At 36.6% G+C, this 8410-nt stretch overlaps 1 protein-coding gene across 3 annotated transcripts in view; it reads right to left on the bottom strand.

Moving 5' to 3' along the window:
* Positions 1 to 6977: 6977 nt before the first annotated feature.
* Positions 6978 to 8410, bottom strand: part of LOC118327863 (ras-related protein Rap-1A-like) — a 21948-nt gene continuing 20515 nt past the window's right edge. For all 3 annotated transcript variants that reach the window (XM_035661354.1, XM_035661353.1, XM_035661355.1), the window contains one exon: positions 6978 to 8019. The gene's annotated coding sequence lies outside the window, so the exon portion shown is untranslated. The remainder of the gene's footprint in view (positions 8020 to 8410) is intronic.

Below are 8410 nucleotides of genomic sequence, written 5' to 3'. Positions count from 1 at the left end.
AGCAGTGTGGCTCTAGGGATGGCAGGTCTGTTGGTCCACTTTGGTCCTTACTTGAAGCATCTCAACAGCTACTGGATGAATTGCCATGAAATTGAGATATTCATGGTCCCAGAGGATAACTTAAAGGTCCAGTGTGTAACATTTAGGAGGATCTATTGGCAGAAATGTTTTCATTCATGTTTTTGTTACCTTAGAATGAGACATTTTTATCTACAGGGTCCTCTTCTACAGAATCCGCCATGTTGGACTGACTGTTTCTACGGTAGCCCAGAACAGACAAACCAAACACTGGTTCTAGATAGGGCCTTTTACATTTTTGAGAGTTTTGTGGCCACCATTTCTCCTACGCATTTGGAAGGCAAGCACTATGCACTTGGTTGCAATCTTCAACTTCACCACTAAATGCCACTAAATCCTACACACTGGTCCTTTAAGTGATCCATTGACTTCTAATCTAGCACCATTATCCGGTCAATTTATTTTTTTGTCTAATACTTTGGTTTAGGACCATATACCTGTTAAACTAAACACAATACATCAGCCTCAGCTCCACTCTATTTAGTGCAAATTAGCAAATCTTAGCATGCTAACACACTAAACTTAATAGGTGAAACATAGTAAACATTGTACTTGCTAAACATCAGCATGTTAGTATGCTGACATTCATTAATATTTAGCTTATAAAGCACTGCTGTACTTAAGTACAGCCTCACAGAGATGGTAGTGTGGCTGTGTCTTTTATTCTTATTATGGGTTGAGCGTGTAGTCATGACCACAGACATTTGTGGTTAGTTTTTTTTTCTGTTCAGTGCTGTAATTTAATATTTGGTGTATCCAAATGCTTGTCTCTATGAGTAATCTCCCAAATTTCTCAGAATAACCATCTGGAAATGTTTCCTAACTCAAGTTTCAATTAGCCCTACTTGCATTTTCCAGAGCTTTACATCACATGATGGCCTTCATCAATCTTACAAGTCTCAAACTAAAATTAATTTCTAAAAGTCCTAAAAAAGTGCTATGGATGAAATCATGACAGCTAAAGAACAGCAGATACAAGTGAGCAAAGTCCATCAGCTGATAAAGACTGTGTGATATGATTAAAAGCTTTGTAAAAAGCTAATACATGATATATGTACATGGTACAATACAAGATCAAGAATGAACTCTTGCTTGTCAAAGTTACCTTATTACAAAAAAATATCACTTATTACAGTCATGTAGGTGGAAGGCAGCTATAGGGACACACATGTTAAAGACTTAATTCAAAACACAGCAGGTATATATATATATACATATATACATGCATACATACTGTACATACATACATATATGTATGTACATTTTGATGGACTTCAGTCTGCTTGTTGAATATCTCTATAAAACACAGACTCTTGAAATACTCATGGGGTGGATATTCTGATATTTGTTTTGTCTTAACTGAACACACTCTTGGCCTTCCCCGTAAACAATAGCTGCATCTGTCTGTCTGATGAATGTGATGAAGCCTCTCCACGAAGGTGAAATGATGGGAGCCATTTTTCATTCACTGTCAGAGGCTGTAATGCATTAGTTCAATCTCTAGACAGACACGCAGTGATGCTGAGATGTATCGCTAAGAGTAATTGACTGGAACTCAAGCCAACAGACACAGGATGATCCCTGAATAGTGGCCGCCACTTTGGTTCTTAAACACATTACCACTGATTTTTCTGTGTTCTCTTGTCATCACACACTGTACAGGCCATAGATCAGGAAGCCATACTGGATCAGCTTCCTGTACAGTACAAAGACAGGCGAAATACTATCTAAAAGACTACTTCAGGTGTGTATCATTTCAAATAGTAAACGTTTCTGACCAAATTACCACTACAGAGTGCAATAATAATGAGCACTTATTATTATATAGTACACTTTTATTTAATTTGGTAGTCTCACTGACATGAAGATCGCTTTTTTGCTAGAAGGACCTGAGAACAAGAAACATTCATAATCACTAAATTACACACCCAACAATTAAGCAACAAAACAGAATCATTTCTTGTACAGAGTACCTGAAACCAGTTTTGCCAAGGTCAGAACATGCAAGGTTTGGATCATGTACTGTACTTACAAGACTTAAATGAGAGAAGAGATGGTAGTTAGAAGCTTTAACAGTAGAGTTTTATAGTTAAATATCCAAAGATGATTATTCATTCTTGTCATTTAATAAGTCCCATAATAAGTAAAATAAGTAATGAGTTTGAAATTTGTCAAAGCAAATTGAAGTAACAACAGGGTGACAATTCAGATAATGTAAAAATCAAGTACAGATATAAAAATGGACCTGACAATAATCTTTATGGTTTAGAAAACAGACAGGCTTTTATGTTATACAGAAAATATTTTTAATTTTTGGGTAATATGCTGAATAAGACTCCTGAATGACAGTCTGCTTTCAAGGCTAATTCCTGAGTATTTGTATGACTCCAAGATGGCGGGTACCATGCAATGTTGAGAACACCACAGTTTTAGTTTTACTGGCAAAATAAGTCTATGATTAAAAAGGGATAACTGGACTTCATCAAAGGATGACAGATGATGAGTCAGAGCAAAATTAGCTCATAGGCATAAAAGTGGACTTTGAGGTAGGAAGAATATTATTATTTGCGTAAAATATAAATAATGAAACAAGAATAGAGCCTTGCGGTACTCCATTACTGATGGAGAGTTTGATTTTAGCAGCATCGGCCACGACAGTGTGAGTCCTCCCTAAATACTGTAGTGTGTTTAAGAAGAAATGTAATAATATTAAATGCAGCAATAAAGACAGCAGCACAAAACTTCTTCATCCAGTGGACACAATGACAAAACTACAGCTGTTATAAATCATTACTACATAAAAGCACAACAGGCTAAACTGTTGCTGTTGACTAACAACAGACTGTTGATTAAATATTTGAAAGAATATCAAGACTGAACTGCAGTGCCTCCAATTTTCTGCTGTGGACTAAAAGTCCAAAAAAAGGCTGTCAGAAATAGTCTCACTGCTGTCTAAACAATCAAGCCACAAAACCTGTGCAGCCATATATGTGAGTGTAAACAAAGACACAGACTGTGGTGCATGGCTGCCTGTGTAAATAAAGGTGGAATTTGCTGTGGAGAAATTGTCTCTTATTATCTTAAGTAAACATAAAGAAAATACGAGACGGGAAAACGTTACCCATTTTCAATTAGGTGCCACTGCTAATGAGAACTTAAGCCTTTCAGTTTAATTACAAAACTGTGCAATCATAATTGAAGGTAATATTATAGCCATGTACACAAAAATCAACACTAGAAAAGGCACGAATACAAGAGAATGTAAGAAATACACTGTGCAGCAAACATATATAAAGTATGAATCTGAATTTCCTGCTAGCAAAGACGAAACCTGGCATTAAAATATATGGAAAATTAAAGAATTACCTGTGCATCAATACAGCATCAGTGTACATCACAAAAATAAATAAATTACAGACAGGAAATGGCAGATGATGAATCCTCAGAGGACAAACGTAACCTTGCACTCCAAACTGTCAATATTCCCCCGACAGTGAAGCTCATGTTCACTCCCTCTGCAGAAAATGCATTAGACACGATGATATCCTGGGCCCGGACCTTCAATCTATCCCACCCAACCACTAATCTGTTAATTGATCTGGCGAGGGAAAGGAGAGAAAGGGTGTATGTGTGTGTGTGTAATGGGTTCAGGGACCTTGAGTGGATGAAAGTGTGCAGTTGTTTGGAGGCCCTCTTTAAGAATTCATCCCAGTTTATTGTTGGCAATCTCTGACAGTGTCTTATGCTGTTACTGTACAATTAAGATCTGAAACTGTGTTGAACCTGTAATTTAGCGGCTTAAATGGGGCATTTTTTGACAGATAATACTACCCAGAAAATTTAAATATTCAAACAAAAGTTGATTTGTATCATGCTAACATTTGCTGATTAGCACAACACAAAGTACAGCTGAGGCTGATGGTAATGCCATTATTGTGTCAAGTATTGGACAAATTTAAATTTCATCCTGAGGGTGACAAGAATATTCTATCCAATAGCTGTTGAGACATTTCACTCTGTGTAATGTTGGGATCACCAAAGTCTTTAAGATGTATCCTCTTGGAACCATGACTGTCTTTCCATGGTTAACCATCCAATAGTTGTTGAGATAATTCATACATGTATGTGATTGATGAACATCTCATTCCAAAACCACAGACATAAATATGCAATTATGACAGCCTCCATTCTTCTGGGAAGGCTTTACACAAGATCTCGGGGCCTGGCTGCAGGTCAACCACAAGACACGAGGCTCACGGTAGGCGTTCCAGTTCTTCCCAAAGCTGTTTGATGGGCTTGAGGTCAGGGCTCTGTGGAGACCAGTCAGCAGACAGAAGTGTCAGGAAACAACAACTAGTACACACCAGCTGATTGCTCAGTATTTACTTTGCTAAATTATTTCTGCGCTTTTGTGTTTTTGTCCATTGATGAGTGTTGTTCCCATGATGATGTCTCATAGAACAAGGTTGGTGGCCTTTATGAGCTGTTGTTTCTTGACACATCTGCCTGCTCCTGGTGAGGGTTTGAAACTAAAAACAAAAGCTTCAAACTGCAACAATAACTCTACTGTTACAGTTTAGCCCTTCTGTTTGTCTATGAAACTCCCTTTGTGCATTATCTACCAGGTAGCAGTCTCACCCAAACTGTTGCCACAACACTGGAAGAGCACTATTGTCTAAAATATGATTTGCTGTAGCAGTAAGATTTCTAAGGAGCCAGTCTAAATCCTGAAAAACAGCCTGACACTTAAAACACACAAACGTTTGTCAGGGATGTCCACTTACTTTTAGCAATTTTGTGTAACTCACTGTTTAAAAGGGCAACATATAAGCTCATTGTACCCTGTTTATAGTAAGGAGGATCACATTTTGTAATACCCAGAAAAAAGAGAGCTTTGATTTGACTCAAGCCCACCTGGTACCAAACAGTCTTCCCACTTTTCCGAGGGGACCTGAAGAAACCTCAGACCGGGGGAGTCTGGAGGATGACAGCAGGCATTATTTCACAGAGAGCATAATGAATGCAAAAGTGTTTTGGTATTACTCTGCTTCTCTACCACTAAAGGGATTAAGGGCCCGATCAAGGCTGCAGTGTAGGTGATAAGAGTGAAAAACAAGAAGAAGAAGTGAGTCACTTGCTCTAATCTCTTCCCCACCGTTCTCAACAGCAGACATTTAGCATCCTCCTCTGCTTGACATAAGGAGCTTAGATGATGCAGCATTTTTTTCCTCTCCCTCTAGTAGAAAATGTGAACTACTTGTGGTCAAGTCCTGCCTGGTGACTCTGACTCCTGACAAAGCAGAATGTGACATGTGGTAGGGTTGTTACGATATATACAGTTAATACTAAGGAAGCTATCGCTTTAATATCTATAGCTGTATAAGATTATTGGGTGTAAAGTTGTGAATCAATGAGCACTGTGGTATTGCTTTTATATATTGTGTATTAATACTTTTTTAATGATTTTTGCATCAGTGAGATGAAGTGACGTCATTTGTTTAGTATTTGATTTGCTAGATCAGCAAAAAAAGTATTCTTGTTTGTTTTTTCATCTATAAACAGTTTTCAATTGATTTGACAATACAAGAGCTGAAACAATTAGTTTTTTTTAGGGAATTGCAACCTTGCGATTTTCTGATATTTTATAAACCAAGCAATTAATCGAGGAAATATTTGTCAGATTAATCGATAATGAAAACAATAATTAGCTGCAGCTATATACAATCACATACTTAATAATATATAGCATGATAGAAGATTTTATCCATGGGGTCGACTCCTAACAGGCAGTTAAGTCACTCATCAATCAATAATTAAGAAACATAACCTTTAAAACGAGACTATATAACTTGCGATGAAGAGCAGCCACTGTGGCCATAAGTGCCAATTTAAAGTTAATGCTAAGTGCTAAAGCAAAGTGTAAGTAAAGGTCATACCTGTAAGGCTGTAGCAGCAAACCTCGGAGTGGACACAAGTGATTTACTGCTTATCAACTGGATTTTCACTTGTAAGAGGAACAATATGTTTTTTCTTCTTTCAAAGGTAAGTCTAATCACATTTGCACCTCCTGTTAAGGTTTATTAAGTAATTATGTAATATAACACTCATAATAAGAATGTATTTTCAACATGCAGTTTAAGATGACATTAAATCCATCACTGGTCACTGTTGTTTAAGTGGAACAAGCAAATTCATTTTATTTATTTTTAAATCTGCTATTTCACAAAATAAAAATGTTTCATTCACTTCATATTCAATGTAGCTTTCAATCTTTCATCTATTGCTATTTTTAAATCCCCCAACTTTCCTTTGCACTTTGCATCAGTGAGAGAAGATTACAGAAAATCCTGTCTTTTAGGTGAGGAACTAGAATTAATCCAGGCTGTGGGTGCTCAGTGTGCAAAGGTACCAGAAACACTGAGGTTTTCAGCACATATACAAGACCCGCAGTGTTTTTGTAAAAAGCATTATCATCAAAAATATGCACTATTTTATGACTGATTGTCGCATTAAGCCACATTATATAATTTACTGCAGGGAGCAAGGATTTGAATCAGTACGCTGACAGCTTCTCTCTGAAACTGTTAAACATTTCTGTTCATATACTGACACCTAGTGGTCAATAAAAGTAGGGCAAATATAACGTGTACTACAGGTCCTCTCTGTGCTATCTACTGATCAATGAGCAGATTGGTTTTACTGTATTGAATAAATACTTAATTAACTAGAGCTAATAAAATGGTCCACATGCAATTCCGATTTTTGTTCCATGGAAAGTTTCCAAGCCTTAAAAAAAATAAAAATTAAAAAAAATAAAACACCTTTTAATTTCACTCTTCTCAAATAAGTCAAATCCACTTTGGATAAAAGTTTAATTCACAAAAATACATTGACCAATATAATGAAAATGTACTAAAATGTACTTTAATAATCCATAAAAGCTGGAACATCATTGACAGAAAAACACAAGAAGCATTATTAGAGTTGGTTTAGTATAATATATTTCAGCTTCAAGAGACATAGAAATCAATCCTTATTTTTCCCCATATTTCTTCTATAAAAGACCCATTTTTTTCTGAAGCATTATTATGCAAAAAATGGCATTAGAATATATTATGGGAGCTATGAAATCCCAGTGACTGAGTATAAAATTAAGTCACATCAGAGAGAGATATTTGCAGAAGAGAAGTCCATGATGAACAACAGGGCGAACAAAGAAAAAAATATATAATAAAAATAATAATACATATTATAGACCTTGATCTATCATCACTGACATGACAGGCATGGAGAATAGGTGTATGGCTATAAAAGAATTCTCACTTTTCCACTTGATTTCACTTGAAAACATCTACACTTAATAACTGATGCATTTTTTTTCATGCTCATTTTTGAAGAATATTTATAATCATACAACTAAAAAGAGGTCAACTTCCATGTCTTTCAAATACAATATTGATATTGAAAAAGATGAAAAATACTGAATCCAAGTTCTAACTTTGTTTTCCTTCTTTAAACGCTGTTATTTTTCTTTTTGTTAAACTGTCAAAAACTAAAAAATAAGGGGAGGGGGGCTGCTCTCTGGCCGTTTAGGCGGCTCATGGACACTTTTATACGTTCAGAGGCTTTTATCATCATCAACATAAGTTTGTGGTGTTGTTTGTTGGTGCAGAAATGGAGACTGTCCATTCAGGGTTCACACACTGAAACTGAGACACAGAGGAAGGTCCTCGGAGGCGAGAGACCAGAGTCTTCTCTCTCTCTTACTCTCTCTCTCTCTTTACTCTCTCCATCTCTCTCTCGTGTAGATCATCCTGGTCTTTGATAGGAGCAGTTCAGTCAGCTGATTCACCATTTATGGCTGATGGAGGGAGGGGAGGGTGGGGCTGTTGGAAGGCTGGCACGTTCCAATCAGGGCAACAGTTCTTCATTACAGCATTTCTGCAAGACAGCACAGTGGTTAAAGGGGTCATATTATGCTCATTTTCATACTTATATTGAGGGGAGGGGGTCTACATAAGAGCTTTTACTGTTCACTGTTGAAAAAAAACACATTATATTCCTCATACTGGCCATTTCAGCAGCACCTCTATTCACTCCCTGTCTGACATACTCTTTTTTTCTTTAAGCCCCCCTCCCGAGAAGCCCAGTCTGCTATGATTAAGATAAGATATTTCTTTATTGATCTCCTGTAGGGGAAATTCAAATTGGGCAGAGCAGCACAGGGTAATGTAGTTTAAGAAATTAAAATATTTACACTATATGCAATAAAGTGGAATATGGTAAGTGAAAATATTTTAGACTGTACATGTGCAATGTTTCAAGGTATTTG

Source organism: Morone saxatilis, unplaced genomic scaffold (assembly GCF_004916995.1).
Source record: "Morone saxatilis isolate NCDOM2014 unplaced genomic scaffold, NCSU_SB_2.0 Contig18, whole genome shotgun sequence".
Taxonomy (NCBI): domain Eukaryota; kingdom Metazoa; phylum Chordata; class Actinopteri; family Moronidae; genus Morone; species Morone saxatilis.
The sequence above is the reverse complement of the archived record's forward strand: the minus strand, read 5'-3'. Positions and strand labels throughout refer to the sequence as shown.